Source organism: Macrosteles quadrilineatus, unplaced genomic scaffold (genome assembly GCF_028750875.1).
Source record: "Macrosteles quadrilineatus isolate MER2022 unplaced genomic scaffold, UCM_ALF_1.0 Scaffold_2__2_contigs__length_208266976, whole genome shotgun sequence".
NCBI lineage: Eukaryota > Metazoa > Arthropoda > Insecta > Hemiptera > Cicadellidae > Macrosteles > Macrosteles quadrilineatus.
This window is the reverse complement of record NW_026542595.1, coordinates 204,087,290-204,099,955: the sequence shown is the minus strand read 5'-3', so window position 1 is coordinate 204,099,955 and position 12,666 is coordinate 204,087,290. Positions and strand designations below refer to the sequence as shown.

At 36.1% G+C, this 12,666-nt stretch overlaps 1 protein-coding gene across 2 annotated transcripts in view; it reads left to right on the top strand.

Annotated features, from left to right (window-relative positions):
• Window positions 1-32: 32 nt before the first annotated feature.
• Window positions 33-12,666, top strand: part of LOC128985728 (protein FAM13A-like) — a 64,805-nt gene continuing 52,171 nt past the window's right edge. For both annotated transcript variants that reach the window (XM_054405540.1, XM_054405538.1), the window contains exon 1: window positions 33-454. The gene's annotated coding sequence lies outside the window, so the exon portion shown is untranslated. The remainder of the gene's footprint in view (window positions 455-12,666) is intronic.

Sequence of the window (12,666 nt, the reverse complement as noted above, 5' to 3'; positions counted from 1 at the left end):
TCGATTTAATTGTCTTCGTCTTGTCATGTCATGTCTTCTCTGTTGTGTCGGTGGAGACTCCTGTCCACATTAATTATTTGTGTTTAATTTGTTCGATTGTAGAGTTGTGAAGTAATTATTAATTGTGTTTGTGTTGTATTTATTTTGTGTCAACTGTCACTGACTAGTGACTGGTCACCGTGAAATCGGACAGTTGCTCTAGTGCCGTAGCCTAGTACCGAGTGGACAGAATAATCGAATGTAAAATTAGTAAAACAATAATTGCTTTGCTATTCTAGGTGGTATTTAGCTGTACACTGTGCGTTATCAATTTGAAATATAAACGACGTTAAGTGGCACCAGTTCCTTAAAATGGCCCTTTGGACAGCTGATAAACATTTACATTAGTTTGTGAACGCTAGGTGTCTACCAGTGTTGGGGAAGAAAACTAAACCTGTGGTAGGACTTAGAATAGGTGAGTAGGAATACAGTTAGGCCTAGGTCATATACTAAGTTACTTGCGTTTTAGTTACTGTAGCCTATTTATCCAGTAAGCCATAGGCCTATGAATAGTTGTTTTGCTTATAGTAAGTGAGTTATAGTTTTATCTTAATACAACGCAAATAAGCTCATACCACAAACTAGAATCTTTTGGGTAGACTTCCGTATCTGTTGGCACAAACAACCGAACGAGGGTAAGTTTGCAGTTTCTTAACTGGGCTATGCTAGGCCTAATAGGCCTATCGAATTGAAATTGTTGATTAATAAGTTAGGCTAATCGATATTTTAAAATATAGCCTATCTATTATGAAATTAAACTGTCATAACCTAACCAACCAAACTTGCTGATGATGAAAAAATCTTATGATGGTTTATTTACTATCTTAATCAAATCGATAGTTTCAATCGATATAAGCATAGCCCGAGTTAAGAAACTGTACCCCGAATGAAAATATCGATTGTTTCATTCGATGGTATCGAATAATCGATACCGGTATATCGAGCGATAAGTTATTTTATTCGGTTGTTAGTGCCAACAGATAGGCCTACGGAAGTCTCCCAATCTTTTTAGGATTGAATTGTCTGGGTTTATTGGGTTAAAATTAGGTTTTCCAATTCTAAGCAGGCCTATGAATAGAATTTGGCCAATAATTTGTTTATTTTATATACTTTACTAAGTATCAACATTTCAAGGGGAAAAAACCTTAAGTAGGCCTATTAGGTTACCGGTACCTTACTTGTAGCAACAAACCTATTTTATTGAAATAAATTAGATTTACCGTTCTTTCCCTTAAATTGTAACTTAAATAACTTAATTTATCAAATTAAGGGAACACTTTAGTGGAAATCCAGCCAAGTATGGAAATTCTCTTAGTCTGCAGAATGGGGGGGGGGGGGGGATTTTGACACAGGTCTAATCACAATAATTAATCTAGGCTACTCCTACTGTTAATAATCAGACTTCAGATACTTGGCTGTTGACAAGTTTTTAACTTTTCAAACTTATGTGGACCTTGGTCCCAAGTCTTTTTTTAAGGTGAGGCGGCTGGTCCTTTATTATTGCCACTCAGCTGAACTTGCACTTTGTACTAAACTAAAGAGGACTAAAAAGAGCCCAAATTCGATTAGGAATAAAAAAAAAACAAGCTGTTGGCCCGTCCTACGTACGGGAATCGAGTGGTCCATTAAAACTGTAGGCCTATATAGTGTGTCTATTACTAATTTAAGCATAGTTTAAGCAGTTCAAAATTTATAGTTAAAGAAAAAGCTGCCAAGATGAATTGTGACATGTGATCATTGTTATTTTCCCAACCTTTCCTCAAAAAGTTGAGTAGCCTAGTAAAATAATTTTCATAAGCTTTCTTTTGAAGATTCTTGAGCTTCGATTCGTATACAGCAATGGTTATAGATTCTTACTTATTTCCTATAATCAACAACTAAATCACGAGTAAATAAACTAACCTCATAGTTCTATAGAACATTTTTTAATTCAACCAGCTGTAAGTTATAACAAATTATATTGCACTAAACAAACTTAATATTAAGACTGATAAAAAAAAAATTAGAACATCTAGTAGCCTATATATAGAAGTACCGGTACCTATATTTAAATAAACTATCATTCTCTCACCGAATAAATTAACCCTCCGAGTGTCCGTTGTTTTGGCCTTAATGTCTGCCTATTTTTTGCTCATTTGCAAGGTTTTATTAAAACGGATCTGAGAAGCTTGAAAACAATGTTAATTATACTGTTCTATATAGCCTTTTTGTTTGGAAAATCATGGGCTTCAATATTATACATAGAACATAAGGAACATTTGTTTAAAAAAAAAATGTTAGATAAAAAAAAAATATTTTGGAAAATTTTCAAAAAAAAAAGTTCGCGCTCAATGAAATTGTATAAATTAGCCTATAGGCCTATAAATATTTGAAAATAGCCACTTTGTTCTAAATTTTATGAGGATTACAAATATATAATAATATAAGGAAGTAGATTTGCAAATAAATAAGTTATGGGCAAAAAACAGATTTCAGTAGGCTACATAGCAATTAGCTAAGAATGCATAGCCTAACATGTAGCTAGGAATCTGGCTGATAATTTACATCAATATCACTACCTACTTCTTCAGGATCATCAACCAGCCCTTCAAAATCACTTAAATCTTCTTATAATGCACCACGTATATCACTACTTTTGATTTTTAACACTAAAACAATGATAAACGTAATAAAACACATCAGTCATCGGTCCGAGGTTAATCAAGCTGTTTAAAAATACGCACGTCAGCTGTCTGCTACAATATTTTCGGAACTAAAATGAATAGCGCTTAGAGACAGACCTCCGGAGAAAGCTCTGAATCTGTAAAATAAAACGATACCTAACTCGATCCAGTTCAATCCGATTTTGTCAGTCGTAGAGCCTTCGCCGTAAACAGTGTTTGTGAGTCGCTGCAGCGACACAAAACACTACACAAAGTGTGTTATGTGTCGCTGCATCGACAAATAACACTCGGAGGGTTAATGATTATGGCATTACACATATCTATATATATAATACGCTAAGCCGATTTTTGTAAACAGAACTCCTCCCTCATTTTTTGACCGATTTTGATAATTAAAGTGTCAAAAGAATGGCCCTGATCTGTAGTTTTGCAAAGTCTTTTTAATTTTTTGAAATTTTTATTAGTTTGGGCAGGATCTTCCATCAAAGTTGGATTTTCTCCCATAAGATTAACATGGGGAAATCTAAATATTTAATTGGAAACTTTGTCTCCACTAATTTGAGAGAACGACTGGGCGTAGAAACTTGGTAGAGGTGTCCAAAGAAAGGTCTTGGTCTCTAGATGAGTTACCAAAAGAAACACGAGGTGAATCCCGTTAGGGCTCTGCCCCAGAAGCATTTAAAGATCCCTCCACAGATTTGTTTACATTTTCATCATGTGGATAATACTTTTGAATTAAACAGCTGTTAATTCTTAAATTGTATTTTAAACAACACACGTTAATTGGGAGCTATTGAATTGTCTAAAAGAAGTATTTGCAATGTTATTTACTGATTTAAAAATTGATGAGCTCTTATCGTGTCTAACAACATCCGAACACAGAAAGAAACCTTGCCTAGAATGGTACCAGTACCTATCTTTGACAAATTATTTGCAGTGGCCTATATTACGGACCGTGGCCCACTGGGTTGGTAGCATTTTTGAAAATAACACGACATTTTGGCTGTAAAAAATGGCCCAATGAGTAAATACTATTTGATCAGCTACTGTAATGACAGAAAGGCCATATTCCTTTTAAACTAGACCACATCATCCTTTATACGATACGTTGATTAACAATGCATTTTAACATTAATATTTACGTAACAGCCAATTTACAGTATTCTTTCTTTTTGAAAATGCCACTTTGCTATGTCATTTATTTGCATTATTTGTTGCCAATGAAGTCGCACGCCCATATATAAACGAAGAGGCCCCTAACCGTCGATTTCGACGGGTTTCTCCTAGTAGTATAAAATAAGTCAATTCTACGTACATTTAATTTTCATCCAAATGCTGAATGTTGAATTTACAGCTGTTACGTTAAAAGCAAATGGTATTATACTAAAAGCTAGGGGAGAATGTTAGCGTCGGCTGCTATTCTTTTAAACATTTAAAACTTAATTTCTTAAAAACTGAAACCATAAACTAAAATTATGGCTTCGACATTCCCTCGTTCTCAAAATTATCTTCCTTTTTAACACAAAAATCATGAAAATCCGTCAAGTGGTTGATTCAGAATCTTGAAATAAAAAACCCTGTATATATGATTGCCATTAATTTAACTAGTCATGGCTAAAGCTACCTACTAGTAAACCTAAGTAGGAGTCAACTTATTTGTTTAATTAGTTATTTAAGTATTGGTTTCAGTTTTTATTTACAAATTACGTTGATAAAATTCCTACCTAAGTTATGCATTTAAAAATAGGACTGCGTTCAGTGTTAGTTTAAGCTATTTTCCTTTTTAGAATAATTTCCCATAGTTTTAATTTAAATTGAAATTAGACAGATTTTTTAATATACAGTAGGTCTAACGTGCCTTTCAACCCTTTTCGAAAAGTGTTTTATAAAATGTCCACAAACTTGTAAACTATAATTAAGACATTTTTCTACTGAGTAAATCAAACTAGGCCTATTAAGAACTCACAGTCCGATATCATAAGAAAAAATCGCCAACTTTTAACTCCTAAGAACTCCCGGGTATAGGCCACTCCACAATTTATCACCAAGGTTTTTGGGGATTTGCGCTTGCAAAAGTGCTGTTTTTAAATCATATAATTTGAGAGGAACACACCAGTTTGACAGGTCATTGACTTAGTGAAAGTGTTCTACTCGGAGGACGATGAACTGTCTAATGTAACCTTGCCGGCTCTTACTCGGAGAAGTCCTTGCAGTGAAGGTGAACTGAGGCTAAGTTAAAAACTTTGAAATACTGTTCAATGAAATGGCGACCATACAAAGTAGGTATTTTAAGCCAAGTATGAATGGAGATGAGTGGCGCGATCTTGTAGTCTTGTTAGTGACTAAGGCTGACATATTCCTTAAAAGACACAGCTGTTAATTAATAGTCCATACAGCTAATGGCAACTAAGGGACCTACAGTTTATAGTGGAATCCGAACCACATTTTTGCCTTGGTATATACGAATTGGTCTAATTATCAGTATAGTACTGCGGATAGTCGTAGTACTCACTCGTGCGGACCTTAATCCACACCAGGGAGTATCACATCCACAGTGCATGTCTATAAATATCCACAATTCGTGACCTCCTAGTAGCTGGATTACAAGACGACGCCACCCGTCCCAGTTTAGCCTAGGATAGTCTTTGCTTTTTATCCTGGAAACCCTGACCATGGTTTCTACACATCTCATTGATAATTTCAACAATGTTACCTTCCTTCCTCTATAAAGTAATTAATTAAATCAACAGGGTGCCTACTAGTAAGTGACTGAAGTCATTGATCTAAATTTAAGTTTAACATGATATTATAAGTATAATGTGTCATAGGCTAAGTTAAAACACTTCATTTTTTCACCGAATAGAAAGTTCAATGAAAAAGTGATCTCCCTTTATGGGTGTCACAGTGGGAACCAAAATAATTGTAGCCTTCAGTACCTTTGTACACTCTTAACTATTTACTCACTGAATGACTCGTTGTTTCTGTATTTTTCTTATTAGGTATAATAAATAACCACTTAGGCCTACCACAAAAATATTTATCAAAATTTCTCTGAAAAGTGATGTGATTTATATGTAGGCTAAGGAAACTGGTAGTTTTCGTGTATGTAAGAGTATTATCCATAACTTGCTAATTAGTTAGTGAAAAGATAAAATTAATATATTTAAAGAACCTTTTAATTTGCTCTTTAAAACTGCTGGTGGGTTTTAAAATGGACAGTTTAAATAGTTATTTATTTTCTCTATGGTTAGCCCAATCAAATGCCCAATGATTGTCTGCTTACAAAAATGGAGTAAATAACCTAAGCTCCATTCAGTAAGCGTGTTGTAGATTCTTAGCCGTGTTTTAGTGTTAAACTAGCCAAGGAAATGTTAAAAGTAAACACTACTTAGTGTTTAGAATAACCTAATTACATTTTAGCGAATTTCCCATAGAGGGAAATTCGCTAAAATGTAATTAGGTGGCAAAATCTGTAGGTGGCATGATAAGACCTGGGCACGGGACCGATTTACTTTTTCATTTTGATGTCCCCAGAGGCCAAAAATACTCTCTGTTCAAATTCATTATATATATATATACAGTGTGTAAATTAAGTATGGAAACAAATCTGTATTTTTTAAACCAAAATAGATAGAAATATTGGGTTTGTGGCATTGACTGTTAACCAAGGTTCCGCAATTTTTTGCATCAGAAAAAATTTTTCACCCCCTCAGGGGGGGTAGGGGGTAACTTAATTTTTTTAAATAGCAACCCCTACTGAGTGACCTCTCATTTTGAAGGGTTTGCCAAAAGAAATACAATGCCGTAAACCCGAGGTCGATATATTACCCCTAACCAGAATGGCGGCCATTTTAAATTTCGAGATGGGCAAACGAAATCCAGTGTGGATACCCATAATTTACCTTTTAAATGGGTTGCATTGGGTAAGCCGAACTCCAGATACCATTATTAGATTGAAAAGTGGATGTTTTTATCGTATTCAAAATTTTGCCCCAGCCCCCAAAATAGGGGATTTTGGGGGCAGCCCCAAATTTTTAAACGCAAACCCCTATTGAGTGACGGTGTCCTCCTGATTGCGAACAGTCCTGATTGCGAACAGTCCAGACTGCGAACATGTTTGGGTCTACGAGGTGGAGGGGGTCGTCCGTGTGGTGGGGAGGATTCCTGATTGCGAACACATTTTGAGTGGTTGGGGTTTTCAACCCTTTCATAGAAACCCTTAACAGAATTATTTAGCCTAAATCACAACTTAAGACTGGTAATATACATAATGGAAAGGATGAATGTTCTTGAAGACACATATCTTTATGAGACGTAGTATAATTATAGGTAAAGCCCCTTATTAACAGACAGATTCTTCCAGACTCACAAATTCGTTCTGATAATAGGTATTTAAAGTGGCTGTTTATTTAAAATTAATTATAATATGTTTGACTTGAACAAGCAACTACTAAACAATCTCAGAGTAAAAGAAATAAAACAATCGTTTCATATGAACTAGGGTACCTGTTGCTCGAAATCGAGCAACTGTCAAGTGCCGGTATTATAGGTACAGAAGTTATTTTAAAACTACAGTAATAACAGTAATAATTTTCGATGAGTTTAAAATACCCGACTAAATGCTTATGTGACTAATTGTAATACTCACGCTATTAAATAGCTCTTTGAAATAATAAAAGCTTCTTGTATTTTAGCACTTTTTGGACCCGGCCTTATTTTTTAGTGTTTTAGCGAATTTCCCTATAGGGAAGTAGCTATTACCGTAGGTCTCATGGTAAGACTTTAGGCCCGGGACCGATTTACTTTTTCATTTTAATGTCCCCAGAGGCCAAAAACACAATTCGTTCAAATTTTTATATATGTATATATATATATATATGTATATAGATTTATATATATATATATATATGTGTCCGTGAACACGATAACTTGAGTAATTTTTATCCGATTTTGATGAAATTTGGTTTGAAGGTGTAAGGCGGGATAAACTTGAATGAGTTTGCGATCCAGCATGATCGGACCATGGGAACAGGGTTTTATGGGGTAAAAATTGGTTTTTCTCACTTCTTACCCTCAAAACACAAAATTTCCCAATTTTTCTCTAAACCTTCTTAAAGAGCTTAAAAAAACAAACAATTCAGTATATCAAAGTGTTTTTGTACGGTTATTGGTTACGGAGAAAACTAAAAAAATGGTAAATTTCAAATTCCCATGTTATTCTTATGGAGAATATTGTAAAATGCTGTAGTTTGCTTGTTTATGGATATATTTTGATCAAACTTGGAAATTTTATTTATTTTATAGTAAGCTATCAATATTTTACTAAAAACACACTACTTTATTAGTTTCCTTGTAGCAGCAAACCTAGGTACTCGTTAAACCTAATGTTATTTAAATAGATCAATTGAAAATCAATTCGGCCAAATGGAAATTCGCTTAGACGGCAGGTTTGCTGCGGCGGGGGTATTCTACAAATGTTTCCCGACTTAAAGCTTTCAGGGTTGGTACGGTCAGGGAAAACCTGGAAAACCTGGAAATGTCAGGGAATTTTGTTGGTCTGGAAAAGTCAGGGAAAAGTCAGGGAATTTTGGAAAAAATCTGGAATTTCTCTTGAAAGACTACATTTTTTACAGATATGCTACATTTTGCATCTAGGTCTCAATACTTGGTCAAAAACATCGAAGTTTGACGAAAACATCGATGTAACAAAAACATCTGGAACCTACCATCGATATAAAAAACATCGAACATCGACAGACATTCTATCATCACCCTCTGATTACTGGCTTAATTGAACGCACCGAGCTCCCAGTGTTTCTACACGACCAAAAGAATATAATCCCGGTCACTTGGTTAAGAAATCCCGTTTAATCCCTTAAGATTTTTGATGTTAAATTCTGAGTGTTGAATTGGACATATTTCGTTTAAATAGTTGTTTTAACATTGCTATTATATTATGTTAAGGTAATTTTTTCGATTGGGGTTAGTTTTTCACTAAAATAAAAGCATAGTAAATAAAAACGGACGTCATAGCCAAAACTCCTGTTTTATCCCACATCCCCTTCAAATCCCGCTCATGCTCTAAAAATCCTGTTTTCGGGATCTTATCTTATCTTATCTGACAGGGGCAGGTCTTTAAGAGACCTTTAAGCACTTCATCCGAAATTGAATTATTTGGGGTGCGCAATAATTGCTTTCTTGTTGACCTACAAGTTAAGGCGCCCAATGAATGCTTGTAGCTTCCCAATTAGTTCATCCTCAGGAAGGTATCTACCTCTAGCCATATTTCCAAGAGTTATCGATCTAGCGTCAAAGAGCTCGTTACAATCAAAGAGTAAGTGATCAGCTGTCTCTTCTGACCTATCACAGTACCTACAGATCGGTTCACCATCATTTAAGCCCATCCGTTGTAGATGTTTCCTGAATCTTCCATGACCAGTTATCAGTTCAACAATTAATTTAATTCTTCGTCTGTCTAGTCTCAAGAGGTCACAGGCAACCTTTTTAGAAGGCCTAAACAGAGTAAGCTGGCTGACCCTAAGAAGGGGAACATCGACCCAGCGTTTGCGATGCTTTTCCTTGGCCCATGACGCAATCGCAGAACATGCACTGTTTCGTGAGATGCCACAGAAGGGTTGTGGGCCTATCATTGAAGTTGCAGAGGCAGTATTTGCCAATCTGTCTGCAGCTTCATTTCCTTTAATGCCTGAGTGTCCTGGCACCCAGCAAAGCGTAAGGTCATTTCTCCTACCCAACTCAGACACAGAAGCAAAACAATCCCACACGAGCCTGGAGTTGAATTCGTAAGAGTTTAATGCTTTTAAGGTCGCTTGACTATCAGTATAGATATTGATTGTTTTGTCTCTGATATCTTTGTTAAGATGTTCTTGAGCACAAACTAGAATGGCAGTGACCTCCGCTTGAAAGACAGTTGGGTACACCCCCATTGGAAGACAAATGCCAGTGCCTCCATTCATCCAATGCACACCTACTCCAGTGCCCCCATTTTTGATCTTAGAAACATCAGTATAGCATTCTAAATCACCTGTGGGTATGGGTCCTTTTCCGCCAGACCAATCCTTCCTATCTGGTATTAGTACTTTGAAAGGCTTTCCAAAGGAGTATTTTTTGGACATGTGATCTGAAGGCAAGTGCAATTCATCATTATGTACCACCTGAACAATTTTGGAGTGCCCTTTATTGTTTCCTGAGGTTAAAGTATTCGCATCTAAGGCGTTGGGCTGTTTTACTTGCTACCACCTTAATGTAAATGTCGATAGGTAGCATATCAAGCAGACAGTCAAGAGCCGCTCCAGGACAGCTGCTTACTGCCCCAGTTATCATTATAAGAGCAAGCCTCTGAACTCCTGCTAAAGCTTTGACAGCTATAGTAGATTCCATCTTTGGCCACCACACAAGCGAACCATATGTAAGGGCGGGTCGAACAACAGATACATACAGCCAGTGCATAAAAGTTTAGGCTGTAACCCCCATGTGCCACTTACCATCCGCCTGCATGCCATAAGGGACCATTTGCCACGCTCAGTGACTTTTTGAAGATGTGGTCCCCAGTGAAGTGATCTGTCCAAAATTACACAAAAATACTTCACCTAATTCTGCAGCTCTATTACAGTGCCCTGCAGTCTTAGTGGGCCGATCCCATCCAGTTTCCTCCTTCTTGTGAAGGGTACTATTACAACTTTCCTGGGATTTATAGAGAGCCCATCTTCCTGGTACCAACGGTCCACTACCCTTAAAGCTCTATTCATAAGGTCAGTTATGGTTCCGTGGAACTTTTCAACCACAAGGATTGCAACATCATCAGGATAACCTAAGGCGAAAACCCCACTTTTGTTGAGTGTCCTTATAAGGTCGTCTGCTACCAAATTCCAAAGGAGAGGAGAGAGAACCCCCCCCCCCCTGAGGGCATCCTCGAGTAGTTCTTGCCTCGATCGTGTCATTATGGAGTGAGAGCCTAACCTTCCTACTGTGAAGCAAGGATTCAATCCATCTACATATTATACCGTGAAAACCTCTTCCTCTCACCGCATTAAGAATTGCTGGAGTACCAGTATTATCAAAAGCACCTTGAATATCGAGAAAGGCACCCAGGGCCACTTCACTGCTCTCTAGAGCTTTCTCAATCTTGCTTACAAGTTGGTGCAACACAGTCTCGCATGATCTTCCTGAGACATACGCATGCTGATTATTATGAAAAGGATGTGTCCTAAGAGCTGTATCCATCATATATCTTGAGACCAACTTTTCTAGGATCTTAAGGAAGAAAGAAGATAGAGAAATGGGTCTAAATGACTTAGGATCAGTGTAACTATCCCTTCCTGGTTTAGGAATAAATGCGATACGTGAATTACACCACCCTAAGGGAATGTGTCCTAAGGCTAAGCTGGCTCTGAAAAGTTTTCGGGATAAGTTAATAATCCCACGTATGGAAACACTGCTAGTACCGGGATGCGCGGAAGGATAGGCCTACATTCATCGTTTCAATTTCAATACGATACTGAATACAATTCCTCATTGAATTTATAAAAAGAGAAAAGAATTTATTTATAAAAATAAATACATCTGCCTTAAAAAATAAGGTTGCCAATGACACAGAAAAAATTATACAAGATAAAATTGTATAAGACTGATTAATTTTGATGTTTGCCATATAGATGATTTCTCATTATGCTCAATGAACCTCTTAATGTTTCATGAGTAATAATTTTCAAAAAGGATCTGTCCAAATCATATTGTTTCCAAAAGTTCACAAAAAATTTTGATAATGTTCCTCTTGAACCAATAAACAATCCAATCACCTCAACTTTCCAAATTTTAAAATTTTGCTTGAAATATTCAAAGGTAGGATCATATTTTTTTTTCTTTTCTTCATTTACTTCGTTAGGTTGATTTATGTTTATTTCAAATCGAATTGTTGAATCGAGAATTATGCCTTTGTTAGTTTCTCTTTCTATCAATAAAATATTTACTCTTCTGGTGCTTCCTTTAGAAGAAAGACAACGTACTTCTTCTTGCACTTCCCATGTGTTATACCTTTTTCGGAAGGCATTTGCTATGATACTTCTTATTTTGTGATGCCTAGTGATTCTTAGAAGTTCACCAAACGGACAGAAGCCAAGGGCATGTGCAAGGGTTTCAATCTCACCACAGGCATGCCTGCAGCGGTTATTGCCCTGACTTCTGCTGTGGAGAACACGCACTGGCACCACATTTGCAATCATTTTTATACTGTCTTTCCACTCAGATTCTGACAAGCCTTCTTTATTAATAATACTTTTATTTCCCGGAGTATAGTCTTTGAAAAGTTCAACACCTTTACCCTTTCAATACTGATTCATTAAATTTATTAAAGGTAATAAACTAAAAAAAACTGCACTTGTAGGAGTTTATAAAAAAAATTTTATCCTGTTAGTTGAAACATTTAATAGTTTAGTTTGGTATTACTTTTTGTCTCCGGTACAAGCATGGTAGTTATTTTTCCTATATCACATGTTTCTTCCGATATAAGCCGATGATATCGCAAGCAAAATATCGATATATATATCAGTATCAGAAGCACCGTATCGTCTATCTGCTAGTGTCAAGTCAAGGCCAAGTAGAACATAAAGTGTGAGGTTAAGTTAGTTGGTACTCTTAATTTTCCAGATTCCAGATGTTTAATTCTTTTCTTATTGGTTTTATGAGTAAACTATTTAGGCCTACATTTTTTCTAATAATTCTCGATTCTGACTATTCGATATTTTGACTGATATTATACTTGACTGATATTAGACTGATATTATACTTTTTCCTGGAAAAAGTATAATATCAGTCTGGAAAACCTGGAAAAGTCAGGGAATTTCATTTTCCAAAATCAGTACCAACCCTGTTAAAGCTTTTAACCAGTAAACATTTCTTGCATGTATTTATTTGATCGGACTTTAGGTAGGTTTACTTTATCACT